This window comes from Dipodomys merriami, unplaced genomic scaffold (genome assembly GCF_024711535.1).
Source record: "Dipodomys merriami isolate MVZ:Mamm:240054 unplaced genomic scaffold, mDipMer1.0.p SCAF_1, whole genome shotgun sequence".
NCBI classification, from domain to species: Eukaryota; Metazoa; Chordata; class Mammalia; order Rodentia; family Heteromyidae; genus Dipodomys; species Dipodomys merriami.
Genome location: NW_027202270.1, coordinates 85,482,785 through 85,496,590, shown reverse-complemented (window position 1 = coordinate 85,496,590; position 13,806 = coordinate 85,482,785).

Here is a 13,806-nt window from a genome sequence, read left to right as displayed (position 1 = left end):
GAACAGCCGGAGGCCTGCAGTCAGCAAGATTCCGGAATTCTTCCTAAGAAGCCTTGAAAGCAGTGCAACGCTCTCATGTTGAATCAACTCAGAACCTCATTCTGAATGTTCCCGGCAGAGGTCATTCAGCTGAACACAACCGTAGACTAATTAGAGGCAGAAGTAGGCAGTGCCGTCCATAGTGCTGGATGGACAGTGGTGGCGTGCCCAACAACTTAGCTCTAGTTCTCAACACTTTCACTAAGTGCCATAAGATGAGGATCAGCTTAATGCTCCGGTTGAGTAGAGTGTAGCTGTCAAACCTGGAATCAGTAGCACTCAGGTGAGTAGAACGAGAAGCAGATATACCCAGTCCGCTGGTCGTGTCCTACTGGGCCCAGTCTATCTGGCTGCCACGCCTGAATGTTTGCAACCGCGGCAGAGCTAGGGAGGCAGAATTGGGCAGCAATGTAAACTGCATATCCTGGCCAAATTTCACGGGTGTACAAGAAACCACGGGGGATTTACAAGGAGATGTTCACACGGAACCGCCGGAGGACTGCTGGCAGTAAGATTCCGGAATTCTTCCTAAGAAGCCTTGAAAACAGTGAAACGCTCCTATGTTGCAATAACTCAGAACCTCAATGTGAGTGTTCCTGGCAGAGGTCATTCGGCTGAACACAACCATGGACTAATTAGAGCCAGATGTAGTCCGTGCCGTCCATACTGCTGGATGGACAGTTTTGGCGTGCCCAACAACTGAGCTCCAGTTCTCAACACTTTCACAGAGTGCCATCAGTTGAGGTTCAACTTACTGCTCCGGTTGAATAGAGTGTAGCCATCAAAGCTGGAATCAGTAGCCCTCAGGTGAGAAGAAGGGGAAGGAGATATACCCAGTCTGCTGGCCGTGTCCTAAGGGGACCAGCCTATCTTTCTGCCAAGCCTGAATGTTTGCAACCGCAGCAGAGCTAGGCAGGCCCAATTGTGCAGCAATGAAAACTGCATAACCAGGCCAAATTTCACAGGTGTACAAGAAACCACGGGGGATTTACAAGGAGATGTTCACCCGGAACAGCCGGAGGCCTGCAGGCATCAAGATTCCGGAATTCTTCCTAAGAAGCCTTGAAAGCAGTGAATCGCTCCTATGTTGCAATAACTCAGAACCTCATTCTGAGTGTTCCCGGCAGAGGTCATTCAGCTGAACACAACCGTAGACTAATTAGAGGCAGATGTAGCCAGTGCCGACCATAGTGCTGGATGGACAGTGGTGGCGTGCCCAACAACTGAGCTCTAGTTCTCAACACTTTCACAAAGTGCCATAAGTTGAGGTTCAGCTTACTGCTCCGGTTGAGTAGAGTGTAGCTGTCAAAGCTGGAATCAGTAGAAATCAGGTGAGAAGAACGAGAAGCAGATGTACCCATTCCGCTGGCCGTGTCCTCCGGGGACCAGCCTATCTGGCTGCCACGCCTGAATGTTTGCAACCGCGGCAGAGCTAGACTGGCGCAATTGTGCAGCAATGCAAACTGCATAACCTGGCCAAATTTCACGGGTGTACAAGAAACCTCGGGGGATTTACAGGGAGATGTTCACCCGGAACCGCCGGAGGCCTGCCGGCAGCAAGAATCCGGAATTCTTCCTAAGAAGCCTTGAAAGCAGTTAAACGCTCCTATGTTGCAATAACTCAGAGGCTCATTCTGAGTGTTCCCGGCAGAGGTCATTCGGCTGAACACAACCGTGGACTAATTAGAGCCAGATTTAGGCAGTGCTGTCATTAGTGATGGATGGACTCTGGTGGCGTGCCCAACAACTCAGCTCCCGTTCTCAACACTTTCACAAAGTGCCATAAGTTGAGGTTCAGCTTACTGCTCCGGTTGAGTAGAGTGTAGCTGACAAAGCTGGAACCAGTAGCACTCAGGTGAGAAGAATGAGAAGCAGATATACCCAGTCCGCTGGTCGTGTCCTACTGGGCCCAGTCTATCTGGCTGCCACGCCTGAATGTTTGCAACCGCGGCAGAGCTAGGCAGGCAGAATTGTGCAGCAATGCAAACTGCATAACCTGGCCAAATTTCACGGGTGTACAAGAAACCACGGGGGATTTACAAGGAGATGTTCACCCGGAACAGCCGGAGGCCTGCAGGCATCAAGATTCCGGAATTCTTCCTAAGAAGCCTTGAAAGCAGTGAATCGCTCCTATGTTGCAATAACTCAGAACCTCATTCTGAGTGTTCCCGGCAGAGGTCATTCAGCTGAACACAACCGTAGACTAATTAGAGGCAGATGTAGGCAGTGCCGACCATAGTGCTGGATGGACAGTGGTGGCGTGCCCAACAACTGAGCTCTAGTTCTCAACACTTTCACAAAGTGCCATAAGTTGAGGTTCAGCTTACTGCTCCGGTTGAGTAGAGTGTAGCTGTCAAAGCTGGAATCAGTAGCACTGAGGTGAGCAGAACGAGAAGCAGATATACCCATTCCGCTGGCCGTGTCCTCCGGGGACCAGCCTATCTGGCTGCCACGCCTGAATGTTTGCAACCGCGGCAGAGCTAGGCAGGCGCAATTGTGCAGCAATGCAAACTGCATAACCTGGCCAAATTTCACGGGTGTACAAGAAACCACGGGGGATTTACAAGGAGATGTTCACCCGGAACAGCCGGAGGCCTGTCGGCAGCAAGATTCCGGAATTCTTCCTAAGAAGCCTTGAAAGCAGTGCAACGCTCTCATGTTGAATCAACTCAGAACCTCATTCTGAATGTTCCCGGCAGAGGTCATTCAGCTGAACACAACCGTAGACTAATTAGAGGCAGAAGTAGGCAGTGCCGTCCATAGTGCTGGATGGACAGTGGTGGCGTGCCCAACAACTTAGCTCTAGTTCTCAACACTTTCACTAAGTGCCATAAGTTGAGGATCAGCTTACTGCTCCGGTTGAGTAGAGTGTAGCTGTCAAAGCTGGAATCAGTAGCACTCAGGTGAGAAGAACGAGAAGCAGATATACCCAGTCCGCTGGTCGTGTCCTACTGGGCCCAGTCTATCTGGCTGCCACGCGTGAATGTTTGCAACCGCGGCACAGCTAGGGAGGCAGAATTGGGCAGCAATGTAAACTGCATATCCTGGCCAAATTTCACGGGTGTACAAGAAACCACGGGGAATTTACAAGGAGATGTTCACACGGAACCGCCGGAGGCCTGCCGGCAGTAAGATTCCGGAATTCTTCCTAAGAAGCCTTGAAAACAGTGAAACGCTCCTATGTTGCAATAACTCAGAACCTCAATCTGAGTGTTCCTGGCAGAGGTCATTCGGCTGAACACAACCATGGACTATTTAGAGCCAGGTGTAGGCCGTGCCGTCCATAGTGCTGGATGGACAGTTTTGGCGTGCCCAACAACTGAGCTCCAGTTCTCAACACTTTCACAAAGTGCCATCAGTTGAGGTTCAACTTACTGCTCCGGTTGAATAGAGTGTAGCCAACCAAGCTGGACTCGGTAGCCCTCAGGTGAGAAGAAGGGGAAGGAGATATACCCAGTCTGCTGGCCGTGTCCTAAGGGGACCAGCCTATCTGGCTGCCAAGCCTGAATGTTTGCAACCGCTGCAGAGCTAGGCAGGCGCAATTGTGCAGCAATGCAAACTGCATAACCTGGCCAAATTTCACAGGTGTACAAGAAACCACGAGGGATTTAAAAGGAGATGTTCACCCGGAACAGCCGGAGGCCTGCAGGCATCAAGATTCCGGAATTCTTCCTAAGAAGCCTTGAGAGCAGTGAATCGCTCCTATGTTGCAATAACTCAGAACCTCATTCTGAGTGTTCCCGGCAGAGGTCATTCAGCTGAACACAACCGTAGACTAATTAGAGGCAGATGTAGGCAGTGCCGTCCATAGTGCTGGATGGACAGTGGTGGCGTGCCCAACAACTGAGCTCTAGTTCTCAACACTTTCACAAAGTGCCATAAGTTGTGGTTCAGCTTACTGCTCCGGTTGAGTAGAGTGTAGCTGTCAAAGCTGGAATCAGTAGCACTCAGGTGAGAAGAACGAGAAGCCGATATACCCAGTCCGCTGGCCGTGTCCTCCGGGGACCATCCTATCTGGTTGCCACACCTGAATGTTTGCAACCGCGGCAGAGCTAGGCAGGCGCAATTGTGCAGCAATGCAAACTGCATAACCTGGCCAAATTTCACGGGTGTACAAGAAACCACGGGGGATTTACAAGGAGATGTTCACCCGGAACAGCCGGAGGCCTGCAGTCAGCAAGATTCCGGAATTCTTCCTAAGAAGCCTTGAAAGCAGTGCAACGCTCTCATGTTGAATCAACTCAGAACCTCATTCTGAATGTTCCCGGCAGAGGTCATTCAGCTGAACACAACCGTAGACTAATTAGAGGCAGAAGTAGGCAGTGCCGTCCATAGTGCTGGATGGACAGTGGTGGCGTGCCCAACAACTTAGCTCTAGTTCTCAACACTTTCACTAAGTGCCATAAGTTGAAGATCAGCTTAATGCTCCGGTTGAGTAGAGTGTAGCTGTCAAACCTGGAATCAGTAGCACTCAGGTGAGTATAACGAGAAGCAGATATACCCAGTCCGCTGGTCGTGTCCTACTGGGCCCAGTCTATCTGGCTGCCACGCCTGAATGTTTGCAACCGCGGCAGAGCTAGGGAGGCAGAATTGGGCAGCAATGTAAACTGCATATCCTGGCCAAATTTCACGGGTGTACAAGAAACCACGGGGGATTTACAAGGAGATGTTCACACGGAACCGCCGGAGGACTACCGGCAGTAAGATTCCGGAATTCTTCCTAAGAAGCCTTGAAAACAGTGAAACGCTCCTATGTTGCAATAACTCAGAACCTCAATGTGAGTGTTCCTGGCAGAGGTCATTCGGCTGAACACAACCATGGACTAATTAGAGCCAGATGTAGGCCGTGCCGTCCATAGTGCTGGATGGACAGTTTTGGCGAGCCCAACAACTGAGCTCCAGTTCTCAACAATTTCACAAAGTGCCATCAGTTGAGGTTCAACTTACTGCTCCGGTTGAATAGAGTGTAGCCATCAAAGCTGGAATCAGTAGCCCTCAGGTGAGAAGAAGGGGAAGGAGATATACCCAGTCTGCTGGCCGTGTCCTAAGGGGACCAGCCTATCTTTCTGCCAAGCCTGAATGTTTGCAACCGCGGCAGAGCTAGGCAGGCCCAATTGTGCAGCAATGAAAACTGCATAACCAGGCCAAATTTCACAGGTGTACAAGAAACCACGGGGGATTTACAAGGAGATGTTCACCCGGAACAGCCGGAGGCCTGCAGGCATCAAGATTCCGGAATTCTTCCTAAGAAGCCTTGAAAGCAGTGAATCGCTCCTATGTTGCAATAACTCAGAACCTCATTCTGAGTGTTCCCGGCAGAGGTCATTCAGCTAAACACAACCGTAGACTAATTAGAGGCAGATGTAGGCAGTGCCGACCATAGTGCTGAATGGACAGTGGTGGCGTGCCCAACAACTGAGCTCTAGTTCTCAACACTTTCACAAAGTGCCATAAGTTGAGGTTCAGCTTACTGCTCCGATTGAGTAGAGTGTAGCTGTCAAAGCTGGAATCAGTAGAACTCAGGTGAGAAGAACGAGAAGCAGATGTACCCATTCCGCTGGCCGTGTCCTACTGGGCCCAGTCTATCTGGCTGCCAAGCCTGAATATTTGCAATCGCGGCAGAGCTCGGCAGGCAGAATTGTGCAGCAATGCAAACTGCATAACCTGGCCAAATTTCACGGGTGTACAAGAAACCACGGGGGATTTACAAGGAGATGTTCACACGGAACCGCCGGAGGCCTGCCGGCAGCAAGATTCCGGAATTCTTCCTAAGAAGCCTTGAAAACAGTGAAACGCTCCTATGTTGCAATAACTCAGAACCTCAATCTGAGTGTTCCTGGCAGAGGTCATTCGGCTGAACACAACCATGGACTAATTAGAGCCAGATGTAAGCCGTGCAGTCCATAGTGCTGGATTGACAGTTTTGGCGTGCCCAACAACTGAGCTCCAGTTCTCAACACTTTCACAAAGTGCCATCAGTTGAGGTTCAACTTACTGCTCCGGTTGAATAGAGTGTAGCCATCAAAGCTGGAATCAATAGCCCTCAGGTGAGAAGAAGGGGAAGGAGATATACCCAGTCTGCTGGCCGTGTCCTAAGGGGACCAGCCTATCTGGCTGCCAAGCCTGAATGTTTGCAACCGCGGCAGAGCTAGGCAGGCGCAATTGTGCAGCAATGCAAACTGCATAACCTGGCCAAATTTCACGGGTGTACAAGAAACCACGGGGGATGTACAAGGAGATGTTCACCCGGAACCGCCGGAGGCCTGCCGGCAGCAAGAATCCGGAATTCTTCCTAAGAAGCCTTGAAAGCAGTTAAACGCTCCTATGTTGCAATAACTCAGAGGCTCATTCTGAGTGTTCCCGGCAGAGGTTATTCAGCTGAACACAACCGTAGACTAATTAGAGGCAGAACTAAGCAGTGCCGTCCATAGTGCTGGATGGACAGTGGTGGCGTGCCCAACAACTGAGCTCTAGTTCTCAACACTTTCACTAAGTGCCATAAGTTGAGGATCAGCTTACTGCTCCAGTTGAGTAGAGAGTAGCTGTCCAAGCTGGAATCAGTAGCACTCAGGTGAGAAGAACGAGAAGCAGATATTCCCAGTCCGCTGGTCGTGTCCTACTGGGCCCAGTCTATCTGGCTGCCACGGCTGAATGTTTGCAACCGCGGCAGAGCTAGGCAGGCAGAATTGTGCAGCAATGCAAACTGCATAACCTGGCCAAATTTCACGGGTGTACAAGAAACCACGGGGGATTTACAAGTAGATGTTCACACGGAACCGCCGCAGGCCTACCGGCAGCAAGATTCCGGAATTCTTCTTAAGAAGCCTTGAAAACAGTGAAACGCTCCTATGTTGCAATAACTCAGAACCTCAATCTGAGTGTTCCTGGCAGAGGTCATTCGGCTGAACACAACCATGGACTAATTAGAGCCAGATGTAGGCCGTGCCGTCCATAGTGCTGGATGGACAGTTTTGGCGTGCCCAACAACTGAGCTCCAGTTCTCAACACTTTCACAAAGTGCCATCACTTGAGGTTCAACTTACTGCTCCGGTTGAATAGAGTGTAGCCATCAAAGCTGGAATCAGTAGCCCTCAGGTGAGAAGAAGGGGAAGGAGATATACCCAGTCCGCTGACCGTGTCCTCCGGGGACCAGCCTATCTGGCTGCCACGAATGAATGTTTGCAACCGCGGCAGAGCTAGTCAGGCGCAATTGTGCAGCAATGCAAACTGCATAACCTGGCCAAATTTCACGGGTGTACAAGAAACCACGGGGGATTTACAAGGAGATGTTCACCTGGAACAGCCGGAGGCCTGCCGTCAGCAAGATTCCGTAATTCTTCCAAAGTAGCCTTGAAAGCAGTGAATCGCTCCTATGTTGCAATAACTCAGAACCTCATTCTGAGTGTTCCCGGCAGAGGTCATTCAGCTGAACACAACCGTGGACTAATTAGAGCCAGATGTAGGCACTGCCGTGCATAGTGCTGGATGGACAGTGGTGGCGTGCCCAACAAATGAGCTCTAGTTTTCAACACTTTCACAAAGTGCCATAAGTTGAGGTTCAGTTTACTGCTCCGGTTGAGTAGAGTGAAGCCGTCAAAGCTGGAATCAGTAGCACTCAGGTGAGAAGAAGGGGAAGGAGATATACACAGTCCGCTGGCCGTGTCCTAAGGGGACCAGCCTATCTGGCTGCCACGCCTGAATGTTTGCAACCGCGGCAGAGCTAGGCAGGCGCAATTGTGCAGCAATGCAAACTGCATAACCTCGCCAAATTTCACGGGTGTACAAGAAACCACGGGGGATTTACAAGGAGATGTTCACCCGGAACAGCCGGAGGCCTGCCGGCAGCAAGATTCCTGAATTCTTCCTAAGAAGCCTTGAAAGCAGTGAATCGCTCCTATGTTGCAATAACTCAGAACCTCATTCTGAGTGTTCCCGGCAGAGGTCATTCAGCTGAACACAACCGTGGACTAATTAGAGCCAGATGTAGGCAGTGCCGTCCATAGTGCTGGATGGAGAGTGGTGGCGTGCCCAACAACTGAGCTCTACTTCTCAACACTTTCACAAAGTGCCATAAGTTGAGGTTCAGCTTACTGCTCCCGTTGAGTAGAGTGTAGCTGTCAAAGCTGGTATCAGTAGCACTCAGGTGAGAAGAACGAGAAGCAGATATACCCAGTCTGCTGGCCGTGTCCTAAGGGGACCAGCCTATCTGGCTGCCAAGCCTGAATGTTTGCAACCGCGGCAGAGCTAGGCAGGCGCAATTGTGCAGCAATGCAAACTGCATAACCTGGCCAAATTTCACAGGTGTACAAGAAACCACGAGGGATTTAAAAGGAGATGTTCACCCGGAACAGCCGGAGGCCTGCAGGCATCAAGATTCCGGAATTCTTCCTAAGAAGCCTTGAGAGCAGTGAATCGCTCCTATGTTGCAATAACTCAGAACCTCATTCTGAGTGTTCCCGGCAGAGGTCATTCAGCTGAACACAACCGTAGACTAATTAGAGGCAGATGTAGGCAGTGCCGTCCATAGTGCTGGATGGACAGTGGTGGCGTGCCCAACAACTGAGCTCTAGTTCTCAACACTTTCACAAAGTGCCATAAGTTGTGGTTCAGCTTACTGCTCCGGTTGAGTAGAGTGTAGCTGTCAAAGCTGGAATCAGTAGCACTCAGGTGAGAAGAACGAGAAGCCGATATACCCAGTCCGCTGGCCGTGTCCTCCGGGGACCAGCCTATCTGGTTGCCACACCTGAATGTTTGCAACCGCGGCAGAGCTAGGCAGGCGCAATTGTGCAGCAATGCAAACTGCATAACCTGGCCAAATTTCACGGGTGTACAAGAAACCACGGGGGATTTACAAGGAGATGTTCACCCGGAACAGCCGGAGGCCTGCAGTCAGCAAGATTCCGGAATTCTTCCTAAGAAGCCTTGAAAGCAGTGCAACGCTCTCATGTTGAATCAACTCAGAACCTCATTCTGAATGTTCCCGGCAGAGGTCATTCAGCTGAACACAACCGTAGACTAATTAGAGGCAGAAGTAGGCAGTGCCGTCCATAGTGCTGGATGGACAGTGGTGGCGTGCCCAACAACTTAGCTCTAGTTCTCAACACTTTCACTAAGTGCCATAAGATGAGGATCAGCTTAATGCTCCGGTTGAGTAGAGTGTAGCTGTCAAACCTGGAATCAGTAGCACTCAGGTGAGTAGAACGAGAAGCAGATATACCCAGTCCGCTGGTCGTGTCCTACTGGGCCCAGTCTATCTGGCTGCCACGCCTGAATGTTTGCAACCGCGGCAGAGCTAGGGAGGCAGAATTGGGCAGCAATGTAAACTGCATATCCTGGCCAAATTTCACGGGTGTACAAGAAACCACGGGGGATTTACAAGGAGATGTTCACACGGAACCGCCGGAGGACTGCTGGCAGTAAGATTCCGGAATTCTTCCTAAGAAGCCTTGAAAACAGTGAAACGCTCCTATGTTGCAATAACTCAGAACCTCAATGTGAGTGTTCCTGGCAGAGGTCATTCGGCTGAACACAACCATGGACTAATTAGAGCCAGATGTAGTCCGTGCCGTCCATACTGCTGGATGGACAGTTTTGGCGTGCCCAACAACTGAGCTCCAGTTCTCAACACTTTCACAGAGTGCCATCAGTTGAGGTTCAACTTACTGCTCCGGTTGAATAGAGTGTAGCCATCAAAGCTGGAATCAGTAGCCCTCAGGTGAGAAGAAGGGGAAGGAGATATACCCAGTCTGCTGGCCGTGTCCTAAGGGGACCAGCCTATCTTTCTGCCAAGCCTGAATGTTTGCAACCGCAGCAGAGCTAGGCAGGCCCAATTGTGCAGCAATGAAAACTGCATAACCAGGCCAAATTTCACAGGTGTACAAGAAACCACGGGGGATTTACAAGGAGATGTTCACCCGGAACAGCCGGAGGCCTGCAGGCATCAAGATTCCGGAATTCTTCCTAAGAAGCCTTGAAAGCAGTGAATCGCTCCTATGTTGCAATAACTCAGAACCTCATTCTGAGTGTTCCCGGCAGAGGTCATTCAGCTGAACACAACCGTAGACTAATTAGAGGCAGATGTAGCCAGTGCCGACCATAGTGCTGGATGGACAGTGGTGGCGTGCCCAACAACTGAGCTCTAGTTCTCAACACTTTCACAAAGTGCCATAAGTTGAGGTTCAGCTTACTGCTCCGGTTGAGTAGAGTGTAGCTGTCAAAGCTGGAATCAGTAGAAATCAGGTGAGAAGAACGAGAAGCAGATGTACCCATTCCGCTGGCCGTGTCCTCCGGGGACCAGCCTATCTGGCTGCCACGCCTGAATGTTTGCAACCGCGGCAGAGCTAGACTGGCGCAATTGTGCAGCAATGCAAACTGCATAACCTGGCCAAATTTCACGGGTGTACAAGAAACCTCGGGGGATTTACAGGGAGATGTTCACCCGGAACCGCCGGAGGCCTGCCGGCAGCAAGAATCCGGAATTCTTCCTAAGAAGCCTTGAAAGCAGTTAAACGCTCCTATGTTGCAATAACTCAGAGGCTCATTCTGAGTGTTCCCGGCAGAGGTCATTCGGCTGAACACAACCGTGGACTAATTAGAGCCAGATTTAGGCAGTGCTGTCATTAGTGATGGATGGACTCTGGTGGCGTGCCCAACAACTCAGCTCCCGTTCTCAACACTTTCACAAAGTGCCATAAGTTGAGGTTCAGCTTACTGCTCCGGTTGAGTAGAGTGTAGCTGACAAAGCTGGAACCAGTAGCACTCAGGTGAGAAGAATGAGAAGCAGATATACCCAGTCCGCTGGTCGTGTCCTACTGGGCCCAGTCTATCTGGCTGCCACGCCTGAATGTTTGCAACCGCGGCAGAGCTAGGCAGGCAGAATTGTGCAGCAATGCAAACTGCATAACCTGGCCAAATTTCACGGGTGTACAAGAAACCACGGGGGATTTACAAGGAGATGTTCACCCGGAACAGCCGGAGGCCTGCAGGCATCAAGATTCCGGAATTCTTCCTAAGAAGCCTTGAAAGCAGTGAATCGCTCCTATGTTGCAATAACTCAGAACCTCATTCTGAGTGTTCCCGGCAGAGGTCATTCAGCTGAACACAACCGTAGACTAATTAGAGGCAGATGTAGGCAGTGCCGACCATAGTGCTGGATGGACAGTGGTGGCGTGCCCAACAACTGAGCTCTAGTTCTCAACACTTTCACAAAGTGCCATAAGTTGAGGTTCAGCTTACTGCTCCGGTTGAGTAGAGTGTAGCTGTCAAAGCTGGAATCAGTAGCACTGAGGTGAGCAGAACGAGAAGCAGATATACCCATTCCGCTGGCCGTGTCCTCCGGGGACCAGCCTATCTGGCTGCCACGCCTGAATGTTTGCAACCGCGGCAAAGCTAGGCAGGCGCAATTGTGCAGCAATGCAAACTGCATAACCTGGCCAAATTTCACGGGTGTACAAGAAACCACGGGGGATGTACAAGGAGATGTTCACCCGGAACCGCCGGAGGCCTGCCGGCAGCAAGAATCCGGAATTCTTCCTAAGAAGCCTTGAAAGCAGTTAAACGCTCCTATGTTGCAATAACTCAGAACCTCATTCTGAGTGTTCCCGGCAGAGGTCATTCAGCTGAACACAACCGTAGACTAATTAGAGGCAGATGTAGGCAGTGCCGACCATAGTGCTGGATGGACAGTGGTGGCGTGCCCAACAACTGAGCTCTAGTTCTCAACACTTTCACAAAGTGCCATAAGTTGAGGTTCAGCTTACTGCTCCGGTTGAGTAGAGTGTAGCTGTCAAAGCTGGAATCAGTAGCACTCAGGTGAGAAGAACGAGAAGCAGATATAACCAGTCCGCTGGCCGTGTCCTCCGGGGACCAGCCTATCTGGCTGCCACACCTGAATGTTTGCAACCGCGGCAGAGCTAGGCAGGCGCAATTGTGCAGCAATGCAAACTGCATAACCTGGCCAAATTTCACGGGTGTACAAGAAACCACGGGGGATTTACAAGGAGATGTTCACCCGGAACAGCCGGAGGCCTGTCGGCAGCAAGATTCCGGAATTCTTCCTAAGAAGCCTTGAAAGCAGTGCAACGCTCTCATGTTGAATCAACTCAGAACCTCATTCTGAATGTTCCCGGCAGAGGTCATTCAGCTGAACACAACCGTAGACTAATTAGAGGCAGAAGTAGGCAGTGCCGTCCATAGTGCTGGATGGACAGTGGTGGCGTGCCCAACAACTTAGCTCTAGTTCTCAACACTTTCACTAAGTGCCATAAGTTGAGGATCAGCTTACTGCTCCGGTTGAGTAGAGTGTAGCTGTCAAAGCTGGAATCAGTAGCACTCAGGTGAGAAGAACGAGAAGCAGATATACCCAGTCCGCTGGTCGTGTCCTACTGGGCCCAGTCTATCTGGCTGCCACGCCTGAATGTTTGCAACCGCGGCACAGCTAGGGAGGCAGAATTGGGCAGCAATGTAAACTGCATATCCTGGCCAAATTTCACGGGTGTACAAGAAACCACGGGGAATTTACAAGGAGATGTTCACACGGAACCGCCGGAGGCCTGCCGGCAGTAAGATTCCGGAATTCTTCCTAAGAAGCCTTGAAAACAGTGAAACGCTCCTATGTTGCAATAACTCAGAACCTCAATCTGAGTGTTCCTGGCAGAGGTCATTCGGCTGAACACAACCATGGACTATTTAGAGCCAGGTGTAGGCCGTGCCGTCCATAGTGCTGGATGGACACTTTTGGCGTGCCCAACAACTGAGCTCCAGTTCTCAACACTTTCACAAAGTGCCATCAGTTGAGGTTCAACTTACTGCTCCGGTTGAATAGAGTGTAGCCAACCAAGCTGGACTCGGTAGCCCTCAGGTGAGAAGAAGGGGAAGGAGATATACCCAGTCTGCTGGCCGTGTCCTAAGGGGACCAGCCTATCTGGCTGCCAAGCCTGAATGTTTGCAACCGCGGCAGAGCTAGGCAGGCGCAATTGTGCAGCAATGCAAACTGCATAACCTGGCCAAATTTCACAGGTGTACAAGAAACCACGGGGGATTTACAAGGAGATGTTCACCCGGAACAGCCGGAGGCCTGCAGGCATCAAGATTCCGGAATTCTTCCTAAGAAGCCTTGAAAGCAGTGAATCGCTCCTATGTTGCAATAACTCAGAACCTCATTCTGAGTGTTCCCGGCAGAGGTCATTCAGCTGAACACAACCGTAGACTAATTAGAGGCAGATGTAGGCAGTGCCGACCATAGTGCTGGATGGACAGTGGTGGCGTGCCCAACAACTGAGCTCTAGTTCTCAACACTTTCACAAAGTGCCATAAGTTGAGGTTCAGCTTACTGCTCCGGTTGAGTAGAGTGTAGCTGTCAAAGCTGGAATCAGTAGCACTGAGGTGAGCAGAACGAGAAGCAGATATACCCATTCCGCTGGCCGTGTCCTCCGGGGACCAGCCTATCTGGCTGCCACGCCTGAATGTTTGCAACCGCGGCAAAGCTAGGCTGGCGCAATTGTGCAGCAATGCAAACTGCATAACCTGGCCAAATTTCACGGGTGTACAAGAAACCACGGGGGATGTACAAGGAGATGTTCACCCGGAACCGCCGGAGGCCTGCCGGCAGCAAGAATCCGGAATTCTTCCTAAGAAGCCTTGAAAGCAGTTAAACGCTCCTATGTTGCAATAACTCAGAACCTCATTCTGAGTGTTCCCGGCAGAGGTCATTCAGCTGAACACAACCGTAGACTAATTAGAGGCAGATGTAGGCAGTGCCGACCATAG